General features: G+C 35.1%; 1 long non-coding RNA gene across 1 annotated transcript; it reads left to right on the top strand.

The window, feature by feature from the left end:
• Nucleotides 1-621: 621 nt before the first annotated feature.
• LOC112671756 (uncharacterized) lies at nt 622-19098 on the top strand. The gene is made up of 4 exons (XR_003143841.3): nt 622-737; nt 8796-8902; nt 18037-18145; nt 18575-19098. It is a non-coding gene; the product is annotated as an uncharacterized LOC112671756 (long non-coding RNA).
• The last annotated feature ends 641 nt before the right edge of the window (nt 19099-19739 follow it).

Below are 19739 nucleotides of genomic sequence, written 5' to 3' on the forward strand. Positions count from 1 at the left end.
ACTTGCGGGGGGGGGGGACCTATCAAATAGTAAATTAACCAGGGCGCACATAAAATATATTATCATAATTGCTGTTTTAATGTTCTTTTTTACTATTTAACCTTTAATTTCTATCATTTGTGTATTTTCTGTGTCAGTTTTGATTTTCTCCTCATTAGTTTCTATTTTCCTTCCTCTTTACATACCCCAAAATTTTTGCCTGGATACCAGATATTGTGTATTTTTCCCTCATGGTTATAGGATGTTATTTTTTGTTACTATATACTTCACCTTTGTTCTGGGACGTCGTTAAGCTTTTTGGAAATAGTATAATGCTTTTGAATCTTGCTCTTAAGCTTTGTTAAGTGATTCTAGAGCTGTGTTAAGAGTTAAATTTTCTCCCACTTTTGCAGTAAACACTGCCTCCCTATTAGTAAAGTTTTCCACTTTGATAGTTGAGAACAGGCATTAGTACACTTCTTTAAATGCCAGATATTGTTATCTCTAAATTTAGAGTGGTTCTTTCTCTGATATCAGGCAGTGCCTTTACTTGATGCTGCAATTAGTAATCAACTGAGCATTCAAGCGGGTCCTTCTGAATATATTTGAAATTCTTTTTCAGGATAGCTCTCTTTTCTATATTACTCTGTTCTACAGACTGTACCTACCTTGGCATCCCAATGCTGCTAGCTTTACCACCTTAATTCAGGGAAATGGCTGGACTGTGGATTTCTCCTCCCTGTGCTATAGCCTAGAAAGTGAGTCACCTCCTTGTTTCCGATCCTTTGTCATTTCTTGATACCTAATGTCTTGTGTGCTGTTGTTTCAAACATTCTGTCTAATATTTGGTTGGTTTTGTCTTTAGGCAGCAGTATATTATTATTCCATCTTAACCAAAAGTAGAAGATCCTAGCATGGTTTTATATTTAAAATATTTGTCTCTCCCTTACATTATCTCAGTTATTTTAATTTTTATGGGATCGACAACTCAAAGACAGAATAGTTTTTTTCTTATATTGCTACTTAATACTGGAAAGCTACAGCTTTCCTTAATACTAAAAATAATTTTACACATTCGTGCACAAAGTGTCACTTCATTCACAGTATCTACATGAGTAGGTGATTTGGGAACACCTGAAGTTTATTTACACTTCATATCTGGAAACTTTTTTAGGTTTCAATTTGGGGTTTCATTTTCCTTTAATTTAATATCAATTTCTTTTGTAACCAAAAACACACATATTCGAGACCTAAGTAATATTTTTCTAAAGTCATTCTGACATACTTCCTCAAGTCTAGATCTGTTCCATAAGACTTGACAATTTCTGCTCAACTAATGTAAGTAAATTAACTCAATTAACAATTAAAGCAATAACAATAATTCATAATTCAGTTCACTGCAAAAAGAAAATAACCTTGCAACACTTAATACTCTGTAAACTTACAAGCTGATTTTGTGAGTCATGTATTCTTGATCCCAATATCAGAAAGATATAGTTGAAGTGAGGAAGGATGGTTAATCCTAAATTATAGATGAGGAAACTGAAATTTCAAGACCTAAAGTGTTTTTTGTTCAGTCACAGGAGCAAGAAATTGATGAAGAAAAGTTTTGAACACAGACCAAGCTTTTGATCCAGAGATCATGCACTATACCACTATACTATACTAGCAGTTTTTAGAATTTGTTAAAACTTTTAAATGAAAATATTTTAATCTTATTAAATTCATAACTAATTTGTAATCTTTGTGACATTTGAAAAATCATGAGATTTGATCAATTTATTTGGAATAAAGTTATTAAGATACATAATTTGGATTAATACAATTTGTTTTGATTCAGTAACTTGAGATTCTTTATGCCATATATAGAAGTATAATAATAGTAATAAGAATTTTTCTGATATATTTGTTGCTATACATAGCATATTTCCCTTTATTTTACAGCAGAAAGAAGCAATGCTTTATAAAATATGAATCAGTTATTTTTTTGAATCAGTTATTTAATCCATGCTTACCTGAAATCTATTCTAAAGGTCTTTGAACATTAGAGATAAGGTTATATTTACAATATAAAAAAATAGGATCATAGGAAACTGAGATTAGAAAGATACTTTCAAGGAAGTAAAAGAATCAAAAATATAACAATAATAGGAGTAGACTATAGCTACTCTTCATGAATTAATGTGCGTTTACTCTCCTATCTGTAAATGGTTTTTACAGATTTGACAATTTATATATTCACTTGAACTAGTATAGACTGACAACAATATATGTATCAATAATATCTTTGTTTTCTGGGACACCTGAGTGGCTCAGTTGGTTGAGCGTCAGACTCCTGATTTCAGCTCAGGTCATGAGCTGAAGGTCATTTCAGCTCAAGGTTATGAGATGGACTCCAAACTGAGTGCTATGTCAGGCTCTGTGCTCAGCAAGAGTCTGCTTGAGATTACCTCCCTCTTCCCTCTGCCCCCCGCCCCACTCATGCACACACGTGCACTCTCTTTCTCTCAAATAAATAAATCTTTCAAAAAAAGAATATCTTTGTTTCCTGACATTGATCAGTATGCATTTTCCTTATTCTACTTTAGCTACTTTTCTGAAGGCTTTACATTTCAGCGAACAGTACAAAATCTGAAGACGTCACTTTTTTACTTAACAAGGCACTGTTTTCTGCCTCATAAAGTATTTTCACCTTTAAATAAATATAACTAAATAGGAAAAAAGTTTTCTTTACCATTCAATTTATTTATGTGTAGCCTTTTTTTTTTCATTTCTTGACAGATGATATGAAGAAATTAATGTGCATTAGATAATGAAAAGTATTTGGAGATGAATTTATATATTTTTTTATTTATGATAGCCACACACACAGAGAGAGAGAGAGAGAGAGGCAAAGACACAGGCAGAGGGAGAAGCAGGCTCCATGCACAGGGAGCCTGACATGGGATTCAATCCTGGGTCTTCAGGATCGCTCCCTGGGCCAAAGGCAGGCGCTAAACCGCTGTGCCACCCAGGGATCTCTGGAGATGAATTTAAAAGAAAAACAGAAATGCAAAGAATGGGATTTTATTATTTTTAGGGTATAATTTTAGCCAATTAGCTCAATATAGCATGCTGATGCGCACAGGTCACTCATGATTTTCTTATTTTTTTCTTCTACTGACTGTTATGCTTTTCTTCCCAAATTAGGTTTCTTTGATTTTTTGCAAAAGACAACTCTTTTATAGAATATATTCTTTTCCCTTCAAGTTGAACTGGCTACTGAGAAGTAGAAAAGGATTAAGAGAATGATCGGAAAATAACAAAAAATGTAAATAATTTTTGTAAATTCAATCTGGGAGAATAGTTTAGTACATTTGAACATTTCTGACCCTACTTGTGTAGTCAGTAGTTCTTGGAGTCTCGCACTGAACTTATCACTGATTCACGGATCTGAAGAATACTCATTTCTCATCGATCTAGAGTCAGCTCTCACAATATGGTGTACAGACAAAACAATATGTCCAAATTCCCTCCAGCACCACCTACTTTGTTTATCACTAATACCATCAAGATGGATATTTGCCCTATAAGGTTCTACCAAACCACTCAGTCTCAGGAAATTGGAATTGGGATATGGAGAGACCTCTTTAGGTTATACATGAGGCCCAGTCCTAAAATATAGGCTCACCCAGTGTTAAGATTGCTACACTGGAGTTGCAACAATGGGTGCGTACTGATCAAACCATGAAGAAGGAGTTTATCAGCAGAAACAAGAAATGAATAAACAAATGATCAATTCGAATAGGAAATAGATCATTTGACCCTAAAGAGTAGGAGAAAAGAAGAAATGATGCATCAATTCTTCTGGAGGTGTATACTTTCTGTTTTTTTATAAGGCCTTGCTGTGGTTTTTGCTCATAAGTCCCAAAATATGTTTCAGCTTACTTAGGCTCATTTGGATATATTTCTGTTTGTTTCAAACAAATGATTCCCAATATATTAGCCAAATATTAAATGTCTTATATTCTATTTGGTAAAACAATCTTTTTTGCCATTTTGTTTTCCTATAATGTAAGTTTAAGTGTTTTAGGCCTTGGTGTTAACTGTGGAATTACAGTGCTCAGCCTTGAGAATGATGATGATGAAAAATAATATCAAAGAAAAAAATATATTGTTTCTCACAACTACACAGGTGCAAAAATAGTTGAAATTCATAAAGTTAGAGTTGATAAAGTATTGAGAATATTCCCAAAATATTTCCCAAATTATTTCTTGTCAAATATAGAGGTTTATATATAAAAAAGTACAATCCTATTCTACTTTCTGTTACTGCGAAATTCTCCTTGGAAATAAATCTTTTAAGATACCTAAATTTCAGAGATTGAAGCGTGCTCTGTTGTTAAACAGTTTATGGCTTCTAACTATCCAAATTCTACAATTATAGTGTTTGCTTGATATAATATTATTATCGACTCCTGAGTATTTCTGTGAAGCATGCATACTTGTAAAATTTCTTGTTCAGACAAGAAAAAGGTATTTGGCACATTTTTTCTTCATTCATGTCTGAATGAAAAGGCAACTACTAACTGGGAGAAAATATTTGCACATCATGTGTTTCATAAAGAGCTTGTGTCCAAAATATGTTATTTTTTGAGATGTTATTTATTTACTTATTTGAGAGAGAGAGAAGGAGAAGAGGGAAAGGATAAGCAGACTCCATGCTGAGCCCACAGCCTGAGATTGGGCTCGATCTCAGGACCCCAAGACTATGATCTGAGTCAAAATCAAAAGTCAGAGGCTCAACTGAAGGAGCCACCTAGGCACAGTGAATAAGTTCTTTAGATAAAGCCCTAAAAACTCAAACTCTTAATAAGGTTTATTATGAATCATACAATACAGTTTTTTAAGGGCATAAGATTTGGAAGAAGATAGATAACCAACAAACCCTTGAAAGCATGTTTGACATCATTAACATTGGGCAAATGCAAGTTATAATCACAGAATGACTTTATTTTTAATATCCTTCAATATGTAAATAAACATACAAATTGTAGGGTTTCCATACAATAGAATACTACACAGCAGTAAAAACAAATTAACCATTGATACACTCTGCAATATAATGGATCTCAAAATAATTATTTTGAGAGAAAAAAAATGAGACTAAAATAAAGCATCTATGCTCTGAGATTTCTTTTATTTAAAATTCAAAATCATGTGAAGTGACCCATTTTGACAAAGCAGATCAGTTGTCTGGGGCTGAGGTGTGGGGGCCGGAAGGAGGCATTGCAAAAAAGCAGGAGGAAACTTTAGGTAATAATGGATATGCTCATCATTTTGATTGTGGTGATGGATCAAGAAATGTATACACATATCTAAGCCTTTCAAATTGTACACTTTAAGAATATACTTCAAATTTCATATTATCAACAAATAAAAATCAACAGATAATGACCTCTGTCCAGAAGACAAATGAAGGCAAACTCCTCAACTCTTCAGGAAGGAGAGAAATGTGGTTTACTTTCACAGTGCTTGAAGACATCTAGAACCCTGAATAATACACAATGAGTGTTCATTTTTCATCAAAGCAGACTTCTTATTACAAACAAGTGTTGCCAGAGTTATACTCATAGTTTGGTCAAATCTCCCTAATATAAAGTTGCAATTTTTTTTTTTTTTGCAAATGCTGGAAGGACTGTAATTGGAGCAGTAATTTTTTTTTATTTTTATAGAACATAAATAATGCAACTGGGTTCAGGTAAAATATTTATATAGCAGCCAATTCTTAGTATAAAGAAACACCAGTCTTTGAAGTACTACAGTTTAAAAAAATATAATATAAAATAAGTTGTAACCAATTCTTATATATATGGCTGCATTTAGATTCTGTAACAGTAATTCAGTGTGCTCTAAAGTACAAATATCATTGCCCTCCTCTCCACTAGCTTGGAGAGATAAAAGTTACATGAAACCTGCATTTTGTATCCAAAGAGAGGTCTAAAAGCTTTTCAATGCAATGTCACACAATTTCATGGTGTCTTTAAACTTAACTGCTGCCAGTGAAAGCCATCACCTGACTGTAAAGGGCCAGCTTCTTCTTACCGCTTGCTTTATTTTTTCTCACGAAGCAGCTTTCTCAAGATGTATGCCCCAGCAATGCTTCTTTTTCACTTCACTTTCATTTACTTTTTCAAGGAAAAAATGGCCCTTTTCTACTCATGATAAATAGCAAAGTTTTTTCAACTGGACAGAATAAGATTGGTTCCACAGAATTCATTATTGTCTCAAGGAAATACTGCTGATGGCAGGGGCAGTAACTCTCATGCTACAAGTGGTTCGACAATGACAATTTGACTAGTTAATATAATGTTGCTCTAGGATAACGTATGATATACATGTGTTACACAAAGGGGAACAGACTCTAATTGCTGACAATTTATGTGGAATAACTTTGATCATCTCTCAAAGCAATTGGCCCGGCAGAGTCTAGAACTGTTAAAAATATTAATTAATATTCATTTTGTGATCCTTTGAGAGATAGTAGTCATTGCTTGGCAAAGAGAAAATTGCTTCTCCTTGTACTTCATCAGAGCTGTCTTGGAATTTCCTCAGCAGTTGTCAAGAAGCATGAAATTATATGTAAAGGAGAAAGAAAACAAAGAAAACCTTCCAACCTTCCCACTATAGACTGACTACATCTTTTAAAAATTTCCGTTGTGTCCTGCATACATATTAATTTTTTATACCAGGTTTGAAGTGTTAAAAATGTACTAAATGAAAAATATAAAATCTGTATAAGTATTGCTTTGAACAATTTTAAACAAAATTATTCACAATATAAAAGATATGCCAGGCATTAAAAAAAAGTTTTACACGCATCTCTTGACACCCAGCCAGGTAATTCACCTATGATCCTGCAAAGTAATTATGTGATATTAGACATCCGCAAGGCAAGACTGTATCTATCCCAGCACATTGATGATATCTGACTTCTTCTTGCATATCTGCCCTTTGTTAATGTGTCCTTGACCCTCAGACCTACATCTCTATATCCAACCTCTTCTCTGAACTATAGATTTATAAATTACCTTCTTTCTGAAAACCTGAACCTGGATGATTAATAGGTTTATTATTTTCTCATTGCTACTGTTAACAAACTGCCACAAATTTACTGGTTGAAAACCATACAAATTTATTATAATACATTTCTGTAGATTAGAACTATGTCACAGGCATCCTTGGGGTTAAAATCAAGGTGTCAGAAGGATGGGATTCCATTCTGGAGGTGCTATGAAAGAACCCATTTGCTTGACTTTTCCAGCATCTGGAAACCACAACCTTAATTCCTCTCTGCTGTGTCAGGTAACATATACATAGGTGTCAGTGATCAGGATGTAGGCATCTTTAGAGGAGTCATTATTCTGCTACTATACAAAGCAAGTAAGATACACACAATTCACTCTATCCCTCTTAATAGATCAGTTCCTCTCCCATCATTCTTCATGTGAATAATTACTACTTTAAGGCCAATACCTAAGAAAAATTCATTTATCCCAGTCCTTCTCCTCCATATGTAATGCAACAGCAAGCCCTGTCATCTCTAACGGCAAAATAAATCACAACATCTCCATTTACACTGTCACAATGCCTGGATTATCTTCACTAGGAGAATCGTTTTAGCCTCAGATCAGTCTCCATGTTTCCACATAGCATCTAGGATAATGTTTAGCCATAATTCTATTTCCATTACTCATCTGCTAAAAGTACTTTACAAGCTTCCATAGCACTTAGGAAAACATCTGAACTTCATATTTTGTACCTTCACCTCAGAATTTGGCCTATGTTTATCTTTCTCTCTTGCTTTTTTCCAAATACAAATTTGTCTTCTTTCTATTCTTCCTTTATCTTAAATTCTGCAGTGTAATTCAAATGCTAACTACCTGGAGTTAATGTGGACTTCTCAGGTTGAGGGCTCAATCTCCAAAAAAACCCTACACCAACTACAACTTCATCATGGCCAATGAGTTCACCAGCCTCCTGCATAACTGACTAATTGGCTACAAACCCAGTGGCTCTCAATGCCTTCTCAGATTTCATAATTTGCTAGGATGACTCACAGAACTCAGGAGAGCACTTTAATTATAAGTGCAATTTTATTATGAAGGATGCAGATCAAGACCAGCCAAGTGAAGAGACACATAGAGTGAGGATGGGAGAGTATATAACATGGAGCTTCCCTGTCCTCAGTATCATCATTCTTCTAGTACATCGATGCATATCACCAATCAGGAAGCCTCACTCAAGCCTTGCTGTTTTTATTGAATTTTTACTGGAGTTTCATTACATAGGTATGGCTGATGAACTCATTGGCCAGTGATGAAGTTCAACTCCCAGTTCTCCTCTCCCAGGAAACCTGCTAGCATCTGGGCCAAAGTCCCACTCCTCTAATCACATAGTTGGCTTTTCTGGAGTGGTTAGACTCCACCTGAGTTATTTCATTATTATAAACTAAGGGACTCACTGTGAATAACACACTCCCATCGTGAGAAATTTCAAGGATTTCCTTGGAGGAATGAATGACAAACATGAGCCAAATTTTTGAATACACAGTGAAGTCCCTCCACCTGGGATGCTGTAATTTTGCTTCTCACTACCTGAAATATTTGCTCCCCTTATTATCTGTCTCCTTTGAATATAACCTCTGAGGAGACTTCTTCCTGGAATAGTCTGCAAAAGGCTGCCTTCAGTACAGACTTTCATCTTGTTTACATTTCTCTATTTTCCTTAAAGCTCATATAACTTTCTGAAATTGTATTGTATGTTTGCTTGTTTAGCAACTGCTTCCACAATAGGATGTAAGCACCAAGATGGAAAGGGACTCCTCTTTCTCATTCACCACTGAATTCCTAGGTGTGGTACCTCCAAAAGCTCCAGTCACATTGTAAGTATTCATTTGTTTAATGAATAAATATCTATCTGACATACTTGACAGAAGTGACACATTTTCAAAACATTTCATTTTTTTAGCTGGCAACAATAATTTCCCTAAGACTTTTAATCTATAACATACCACTCAATATTGGACTATCTACTGCTATTTGTTATTCCAACATCATTTTCTGTCTGATAGGCTTATATCCTTACTGTCCTTATTCTTGGCTTCTGAAGTCTACAGAGCTCATCTCTATTGTTTCCAGGATATCGTTCTGTAAATAACTATACTTCTTGTTAAGTAGATCTTGCACATTAAAATTCCAATTACTAAAAATAACTTTTATTCAAAATATTTTTATAGTTTTAAAAATCATTAAAGAAAGGGTTTTTTATGATTGAAATCTGATACACATTTCATGATATACAATGATATTGGCTTTATCTTCTTTGACAGTAGTTTATTTCAGTTTTACTTTTATGTCTTTTTTGTATATTCACAATTTTCTATAAGGAGCTTATGTTATAATTTAAGATTGATAATAGAGCTCATGATACAAGAGAAAGGCCTCAAATTCTAGAATTGAATGTGAAAGATGGGATGGTAGGAAAATTGAAAAATACTAGTTATTGACTTCCCCTGTTCTCTTTTGGCAAAAAAAGATGCATGTTACCCTGATAGCATAAAATGCCACAGCAATCTGGCCACAACTTCCTTACAATCACAAATATCCAAACTATAATCCTCCAATTTTTTTTCTATCATAAAGCATTTCTTATTTCATAAATATGTTGGTACTCTTTCATGGCTTTATATATTTTCATATTCTTTTTTTCTGCTTAGAACAGCTCTTTCCATTTATTGCTGGAATACTCCATCTACTTTTTCATTGAACTCAAAGCTTACTATCTCTGTAGCATCCTACTCATTCACTGAGATTTTTTTTTCCCTTTGCCTTCAGAGCTGTTTAGAATCAATTATATAACTTATCATACCATATTGTGTTTATGTACAGATTATGAAGACCTATCTCTGGGGTCAGAAAACTATAGCCAGTGGGCGAAATTCATGTACTCACCTGTTTCCATAAATACAATTTTATTGGAACATAAAAGCTATTTGTTTAGATATTTTACACTAGAGGCAGACATGAATAATTAAGACAGAGTCCTTATAGCCTATAAAACCTAAAATATTGTCTGCCCCTCAATAAAATAATAAATTTCCAGCCAATGATTCATTGTTTTTATCTGCATGGTACTTTTTCTCTATTTTTTTCTGGAAATAATTCTCATCTTCTTTTAGAATAATGCCCCTTTCTAATTTCCAAAAGAGTCTATGTGCACAATGACTGGTCCAAAGGGTGGAAACATTACCTAAGCTAGCTCACCCAAATTCTTGACATGAGGTATTTAGTAGTGGGTAAGGTGGTATATTAACCTTTTCCTCCCTGTTTGTGTGTGTGTATGCTTGTATAAACATTTTTTTTAATTTTTTTTAAGATTTTATTTATTTATTCATGAGAATACACAGAGAGGAGAGAGAGAGGCAGAGACACAAGCAGAGGGAGAAGCAGGCGCCATACAGGGAGCCCGACGCGGGACTCGATCCCGGGTACCCAGGATCACGCCCTGAGCTGCAGGCGGCACTAAACCGCTGAGCCACCGGGGCTGCCCTGTATGTTTGTATATATGTATATACACGTTTTATATTTATGCATGCATGCTATGTATATATATACATATACATATGCGTATATATACACAGACACAATGTACGATGCACATAAAGTTTGAATTTAAAAATACTTCCTATTGACCTTTGTCAATTTAAGAGAAATTTTTCTTTTTTTTTAAGAGAAAGACCATATTTTACATACCAAGATTCCCAAGAACTAAGAGAAAACCTAAAAACAGTAAGCTGTTCGCATCTCTTTTCTTCTATCTACTTTCTTCCTCTCTTCCCAACTTTTATATAATATGCTTTAAAAAATACTTCAGTGAATGTGATTATAATACATACGTGAAAAAAGTTTGTTAAAATAAAAAAAATTAAGGGGCACCTGGGTGGCTCAGGAGGTTAAGCATCTGCCTTCGGCTCAGGTCATGATCCAGGGGTCCTGGGATGAGCCCCATATTAGGCTCCTTGCTCAGCAGTAAGCCTGGTTCTCTATCTCCCTCTGCCCCTATCCCTCTTCATTCTCTCTCTCTCTCTCTCTCTCTGAAATAAATACATAAATAAAATCTTTTAAAAAAAGGAAAATTTAAATTATGTGTAAAGAAAAAAGGAGCAAAAACAATAAACATCTAATAAAATTATGGTGTGACTATGTAAACAATCCTGTGTGTATCCTTGGCAGGCACAATAAAGCAAATACACAAATACCATAGACTGTTTCATTATGCTATTAAAGGATGCCTAATAATTCTCAACAGAATAAAATTTTTAGTAGTTTGAATTTTACTTAAATTTATTCTGGGGACTCCAGTAATCTCTCAGGGAATTTTATTCAAAGCTCTCTGTGTCTGTTTTAGGGCAGAAAGTCTGTGTAACTCAAACATCCAGGTGTCCTCGGTTTTCTTCTGTTCTTGATGAAGTGACACACCCTATAACATGTTTGGTGCAAGACTTCTACAACATGAGGCACCTGAGGTAGTGGGTGAGGCATTGACTCAAATGAGGCTATATCTGCATTGGGTGGAAGACCTATTCAAACACTCAACTCCTCTACCCAGAACCACGTTCATTGAGCACTGAGCCACATACTCATGCATCTGTTGAACATCCTGAAATTATCTCTCAACCTTTGTCTTATTCTATCAAGAAAGTTCTTATTACACTATAGTCTGAATTTTACACTGGAAGAAATATGAAAAAAAATACAGTTTCTAATCTGAAAAGTGACACAGAAGTATAGTTGAGCTGGAGGAATTAAGATGCAATACAGTACGTTATGAAGTCTAGTAGAGGGCTGAAATCATCAAATATTTTATTTAGGGGCATAGGACTTGAGGTATGACCTAAAGAAAGAGTGGCAATTTCATTTGTGTGTAAAACAGGTAAGAAGATACAACAGGATTAGCATGAATATAAAACGTTAATAGGTCTTAAAAGCCAACCTGACTGGAGTTGTAAATATAACTAATAAACCAATTAATAAAATAACTCTTGGTAATGATAACAACCTAAAAGCAAAAATGCTTAGAATCACTTATTCATTAATCTCTTATTTTAGGCTTCACAGAAATAGTACCTGAGACAAGTGTTCAGATGTTTATCTAGAAAAGAAATACTGGTAGGTAGGACAGTGGGATAAAGAAATAGGGGAAAGAAGGCAGCTTATCAAGCCAATATCTATTGTGGGTGACAGGAGTTTAATCTGCTAGGAAATCTCTGGGAGCCAGTGTGGGATGCAATCCTCAGAATTGTCCCAACTCAGGGGTGAGAACATTGAGGTTTTTATACATCTACTCTAGTATGTCACTAGTTATGAGGCTATGGCTTCTCACCAGGGTCATAATTCCTCAGCACCTCTGGCCTGCTATGTGGGTGGACAAAAGATGCAGATATATTGAAAAGAAAGCATGAGAGATGGGCACAAGGTGGACAGTGTCTCCTATAAGCCAAGCATTATACTAAGGGTAACATGCCTTATGTTACTCACAAGGTAATATCTACATTTCCATTTTGCATACAAGAAAACCAGAGCCAATAGTGAGTTTAAATAATTTGGTTGTCAAAGCAACAAGTGCCAAAGCTAATTATTTGAAATATAAGTCCCTTCGATTCCAAACACTTTTTAAGATTTTATTTATTTATCCATGAGAGACACAGAGAGAAAGAGTCAGAGACATAGGTAGAGGGAGAAGCAGGCTCCCTGTGGGGAGCCTGATGCAGGACTCAATCCCAGCACCCTGGGAAGCACAGCTTGAGCCAAAGGCAGACACTCAACAACTGAACCACCCAGATATCCCTACAAACACTTTTCATTACACCCATGTCTGTACCAATGGTCGGTAGTTCCTACTTTTGTATTTGTTAGATGAATATCATTTAATTTAAAAGAATAATTGTTTGGATGTGCATGGCAATAACTCCAATTTAAATTAGGGATATTGTTAAATTTTAAATTTCTTCATTAGATGATCTCACTTCTAAACCTCTACTACATAAGTCCAAATTTTCAATGAGATTCACTTTACAAATTTTGTTTTAATATGATTATATGTATACGAAATAATCTGAATATAACTCAGCTTTGCATCTATTTATGTGCAACTCCCTCTGACATAAATATTTGATGAACACATAGAACCACATTCAGATGACAAAGCCAAGTAGGAATATACAAAACACACACATGCACATGAAGGCATGCACACATACACACACACACACACACACACACACCCCTAACACTTGATGCTCAATTAACTACATGTGAGCTCTAACTATCTACATCTGGTATTACAATCTCCCCTTCAATTCAGATAAACATTCCTTAAACACTCCACAGTAATTCACGCACAGACACTGACATTTCTACCAATGTCCTCTTCCACAAGCAAACTTCAGATGTTTTTCAAGATAAAGTGCCGTATTTATTGTGGCATTTATGTAGTTCTTCACTATTTGACATTATGTGTAACTGTTACTGTTTTTTATTAATTTTCTATCTTTTTTATAAATTGGTCTCTCACAAAGTTTTTAAGTGTTGTGCCCCTGAAGGCTTTTTCCCCACTAGGCCTGTGATTATTGTGTGTGTGCTTTTGCAGTGTGGTTATTTTAAGGAATGCATACGTCCCATTAAAGCAGAACTGACCATATTTCTTTCTTTCTTTCTTTTTTCAGATTTTATTTTATTTATCTCAAAGAGAGAGAGAGAGAGAGAGAGATAGGGAGGGGCAGAGGGAGGAGAGGAAGAATCCTTAAGCAGACTCCCTGCTGAGCATGGAGCCTGGCTCCTGACTCAATCCCAGGTCTCTTTGATCAGAACTTGAGCCAAAACCAAGAATTGGCCGCGCAACTGACTGAGCCACCCAACGCCTGGACTGTGTTTCTAAATACATTATCTATATTCAATACTTCTCATCTCACTCACTTCCTGTATTTCTTCTTATAGTTAATAGCATGAGAAAGCCAAAAATCTTAGATGTAATTAGGATGTACATTATTGCACATTGGTGTCATTAGATTATTATATTAATTATCATTAATTATTATAAACTTTGGGCCCATACCTTGATCATTATTAGTTTCTCTCCATGAGTGCTATATTTATGTTTTTCTGATAGAAAGACTTCTTTATTGTTCTGATTTACATATCATTTGACTTCAACATGTAGTCTAATTTTCTAGTAGTTGTCTCCAAATGCTTGGAATCATGCAACTATATTATTACTCTTCTGTATATGAAATACATACACAATACACTTATGTGCATTAATATATGCACATACATCTGATTATATTTGTGTACCACTATGGGTATATTGCTATATTGCAAAGCTAAATATAAATTAATTGAAATTTATATTTACAAATTAATTGAAATTTATTTAATTGAATTTTAATAATTTTAGCAGATGGATTTAAGCTTCACTGAGATTTTTATACCAAACAATTAAATTAGAACATTTCTTTACCAATTTTTTCTATAGTCTCCCATTATGAAATTTTTTTGTGGATGACATATACATGTTATATTTGGTATCAAAATCAGTGTGTGATTGATAGAAAAATGCAAATAGAAGAAAATAATACAAGTTTCTTTAGATAAAAAATACAGAAACTTAGGAATTTGATGATGGCCATCAGATCAGAGCACCCATGATGTGAGGGACAATTATTGGTGGTCCCACAAAGTGATTCCAATGACATATAAGCTCCTACAGAGAACAGGTTTAACTGCAATGCTTCATTTTCCTTCTTCCCTCTCCTTCCCCCTCTGTCCCAGAGATTGTGAATCATCCTTTACATACTGGTCAAGTGAAAATAACTGAAACAATATTTGACATCCCTACATGTTCCTTTCATGCTTACTTAAAACAGGGTGAAGGGGATCCCTGGGTGGCTCAGCGGTTTGGCAACTGCCTTTGGCCCAGGGTGTGATCCTGGAGTCCCGGGATCGAGTCCCACGTCGGGCTCCCAGCATGGAGCCTGCTTCTCCTTCTGCCTATGTCTCTGCCTCTCTCTCTGTCTCTGTCTCTCTCTTTCTCTCTATGTCTATCATGAATAAATAAATAAAATCTAAAAAAAAAAAAAAAAACAGGGTGAATTAAGGCTAATTTCCTGGCAGTCTTTAAGCAAGGGCTTTACACCTTACTGGGGTTTCTTAAGCTGGTAGAAACTCTATTAACCATCTGTTTTCAAAATGCTTTACAAAATCCTCCTGAAAGGCAGCCACTTTTACCTTAAAGGTGAAAAATGTCCATTTATTCTTTCAAAATTATCCATTTGTGATACATTTTTTACTTTTTCTTTTCATCCCAGAAAAGTCAATTGATTTGGAGCATGTGCTTTTTTGTAAAATATGACACTTACTTATACTTAGGCTTGTCCAATCTTTTGAATGCCCTGTGATGATGTCCTTAAGCACTTTGCACACTTTGCTGCATTAACTAGGTTATGAATAATTCATTGAAAAATTTCGCTAGTGCTCTATTGCTCACTCTGTGAAGATATTCCATAACCTTCTTTTTTCAAGTTAAAGAAACCACTTCATCAATGGTTATCCACACATAGTTTTTACCCAAGCCTTCACCTGTATTCTTCTCCATGACTTATTTCTCTAATAGGTCGTTAAAAAGCCATCTTAGAATATTTTATTACTGTAAGTGAATCCAGAAAATACCACAAACCAAGATATTCTAGCAATATCTGAACATACTGCAACCAGGTAGCAAATTTTTCACACTGTATTTTACCCTAACACTTGACTCTTCATATTCTCTGCAATGTTTCTATGCATCCTCCAGCAGCGTTCGCTGACAAAGAAGTGCACTTCATGTTGTCATTATATTGTTTTTTTGTACACAACCAATTCAATATATTGAGAAAAGCAAGTATTTTCATAGTAGTAGATGTTTATTTTTCATCCCTAGTGAGTAAGAAAGCAAAAAAAAAAATTCACAATATTTATCACTATATTTAGTGAAATTTTCTAAGATGTTCAATTTAGTATGGCAGAGATTGAAATTGAAAGAGAAATTGTGCCTGTTTCTCTCTTTTTTTTTTCATATTCTGGATGCTCACTTTTAAATTTCTTAACAATCCTACTCGTTTGACACTATTATTAGCTACTATTCTAAATTACTGAGTCACTGTTATATTATCCTATTTTGCTGAATCCACTTCTTTTTGAAGAGTTACTTGCCCAACAGAACACCTACCTCAGGTCATTCATGATTCAACTTACACAGATAGGGGAGGAGCCTCTGGCCAATAGACTATAAAGTGACTCCACGATTCACTTCCTAGTGTTCACAACCTTCAGGACCAGTGTTTTACTTCTACCCAGTGGAAAGCAGCAAAGTTGATGTGATGTATGTGCTTACATGTACATGATTGCACAAGCTTAGCACTGTCTTGCTAGAATCTCCCTCTCTCTCCCTCTCTCTCTCTTTTTCTCTCTGGCTTTGAGGAAGCAAGCTGCCATTAATCTTAAAACCACAAGGAACTGAATGCTGCCAAAACCATGGAAGCCAGGGAAGAATATTCTGTCCTAGTCCAAATTAGATACAGACTATCCTTGATCGACATCTTGATTGCAGCTAGTGAAACACTATGCAGAGTATCCAACTAAGTTATGTCCAGACTTCTGGCCTGAAGAAACTCAGATAATGAATTTGCATTCAAATCCAGTAAATCTGTGGCTAAATGCAGAGAAATAGATAACTAATAACAGCACCTCTGCATTGCCCACCTGTGGTCTTCTCTTTTCAGGGATGTTGACTTCTGGAGCAGTTGGGCCAATGTATATACACAAATCACACAAGTCATGATAACATTTAACACTTATTTTAAAACTAAATACTTATTTTTTTGATCTTTTTATTTACTCCATGAGGATTCCTTTTTTCATATATTTTTGTTTGGAGTTCAATTTGCCAACATATAGCATAACACCCAGTGCTCATCCCGTCAAGGGCCCCCCTCAGTGCCCGTCACCCCGTCACCCCAACCCCCTGCCCGCCTCCCTTCCACTACCCCTTGTTTGTTTCCCAGAGTTAGGAGTCTCTCATGTTCCGTCACCCTCTCTGATTCCATGAGGATTCCTATCCAGTACCTCACTCAAGAGTATCTGAAAGGATTTAAGTTATTTTTGTTTGCCTTAAGTTTTCACTTAAATTCCAGTTAGTTGGGCAGCCCCGGTGGCGCAGCGGTTTTGCGCCGTCTGCAGCCCAGGGCGTGATCCTGGAGACCCAGGATCAAGTCCCACGTCAGGCTCTCTGTGTGGAGCCTGCTTCTCCCTCTGCCTGTGTCTCTGCCTCTCTTTCTCTCCCTGCATCTCTATGAATAAATAAATAAAATCTTAAAGAAAATTCTAGTTAGTTAACATACACTATAATATTGGTTTTGGAGCAGAATTTAGTAATTCGTCACTTACATACAACACCTAGTGTTCAACAAAACAAGTGTCCTCCTTAATACCTATTACTTATTTAGCCCATCCCCTCACCCTCTTCGCTTCCAGCAATGCTCAGGTTTTTTTTTTCTCTATAGTTTAGAGTCTGTTTTATGGTTGTATAGCCTCCTATGTTCATCTGTTTTGTTTCTTAAATTCTACATATAAGTGAAATCATATGGTATTTGTCTTTCTCTGACTGACTTATTTCACTTAGCATAATACACTCCAGCTTCATCCACTTCATTGTGAACAGCAAGATTTAATTCTTTTTATGGCTGAGTAGTATTCCATTGTATATATACACAACATCTTCTTCATCTATTCATCAGCTGATAGACATTTGAGTTTTTCCCATAATTGGGCTATTGTGATAATGCTGCTATAAGTATTAGGGTGAATGTGTTCCTTCAAATCCCTATTTTTGTATCCTTTGGATAAATACTAGTAGTGCAATTACTGAGTCATAGGATCATCCTATTTTTAACTTTTGACTTTAACTTTAACTATTTTCCAGAGTGGCTGCACCAGTTTGCATTCCCACCAACAGTGTAAGAAGATGCCATTTATCTGAATCCTGACCAACATCTATTGCCCTGTGCTGTTAATTTTAGCCATTCTGATAGGTATGAAGTGGCATCTCTTCATGGTTTTGACTTGTATTTCCCTGAAGATGAGAGATGTTGATCACATTTTCATGTGTCTTAGCCATTGGATGTCTTCTTTGGGAAAAAGTCTATCCTTCTTTATCCATTCAGTCATCAATAAGTACTTAAGTTGTTTCCATGGTTTGGCTATTGTGGATAATGTTGCAATGAATATGAGAGTAAATATATTTGTTTGAGATAAAGATTTCATCTTCTGTGAATATATAGCCAAAAATTGCTATGAGAGTAGAGTTTTAATATTATCATTATAGCGACAACAAAGTAGCAATTATATGGAATAAGAATGTGTTAACTGTTGGCATTCCACAATATATCCATATATCAAATTATCATATTGGTACACTTTGAACTTACACAATGTTATATGTCAATTATATCTCAATAAAGGTGGAGAACAAATAAAGTGAAGGAAGGAAGAAAGAAGGAAAGGAAGAAAGAAATCAACCAACCAACCAAACAACCCTGGTGCACAGTAAGAATATATGAGTTCAAAGGGAGCTTAGCTATCCATAAAAGCTCTGAATGGGGATGCATGTTGACAGTGCCCATCCAAGTAATATCTAAAATGCAGGCAATCTTGACCAAAGATTCAGTGTATTCCAATCTAATTGACTAAGTCATCTCCATTGTAGATATTAGGAAATGTAACTGTAACTTATAAAAGATTTAAATGATGAAATTCTTATTTTGAGATCATGATGGTAGTCCCCTAAAAATCTTCATCTCCTTCAAAATGTAGCTATACTCACAGCCTTTAAGAATGTAGTTTTAGGGATGCCTGGGTGGCTCAGCGGTTGAGTGTCTGCCTTCAGCTCAGGGCGTGACCCTGGGGTTCTGGGATCGAGTCCCACATCGGGCTCCCTGCATGGAGCCTGCTTCTCCCTCTGCCTGTGTCTCTGCCTCTCTCTGTGTGTCTCTCATGAATAAATAAATAAATAAAAATCTTAAAAAAAAGAATGTAGTTTTATTTTCTAGTGCCCTAGCAAGTAGTGAAGATCATATTACTAAGTTATGGCCAACGGAAGACAAATTAAATATTTGTGCAACTTTCAGAAAAAAATATTAAAAGGAAGTATTCTCATTACTTCTATTTCTTCCTTCTTACTGGTTGAAATGTGGATCTGATAGCAGGGCTAAAAGAGCAATCTAAAACCAAGAGTATGCTCAGAAATGGAGTTACTCAGCACTACATCCAGGTAAAAAATACTAGTGTCTTCAAACAGTTGGGCACCATTCCAGCCCTGGAGTTCCTGATATACATATATTATATATATATTATATAAAAATATATAAAAATTTATTATATATATATATATATAATTCAAATCAAGGTGGTTTGGATTTTCTGTCACACTTGTCTGGTCATTTTTTTGGCAAGAAAATATTTATTTTCAAAAGCTCAGGGAAATATATGCTAGATATTATGAAATTAGACTGATCTGTATTTAACATTTTAGACAAGCCTAGGTAAAAGTGGTAAAGTGCTATTTTAAAGCCTTTTATTCCATTTTATTAAAATCATCCTACTAACCTGCATCACTGTGAACAGATC

This window comes from Canis lupus, chromosome 32, assembly GCF_003254725.2.
Source record: "Canis lupus dingo isolate Sandy chromosome 32, ASM325472v2, whole genome shotgun sequence".
NCBI classification, from domain to species: Eukaryota; Metazoa; Chordata; class Mammalia; order Carnivora; family Canidae; genus Canis; species Canis lupus.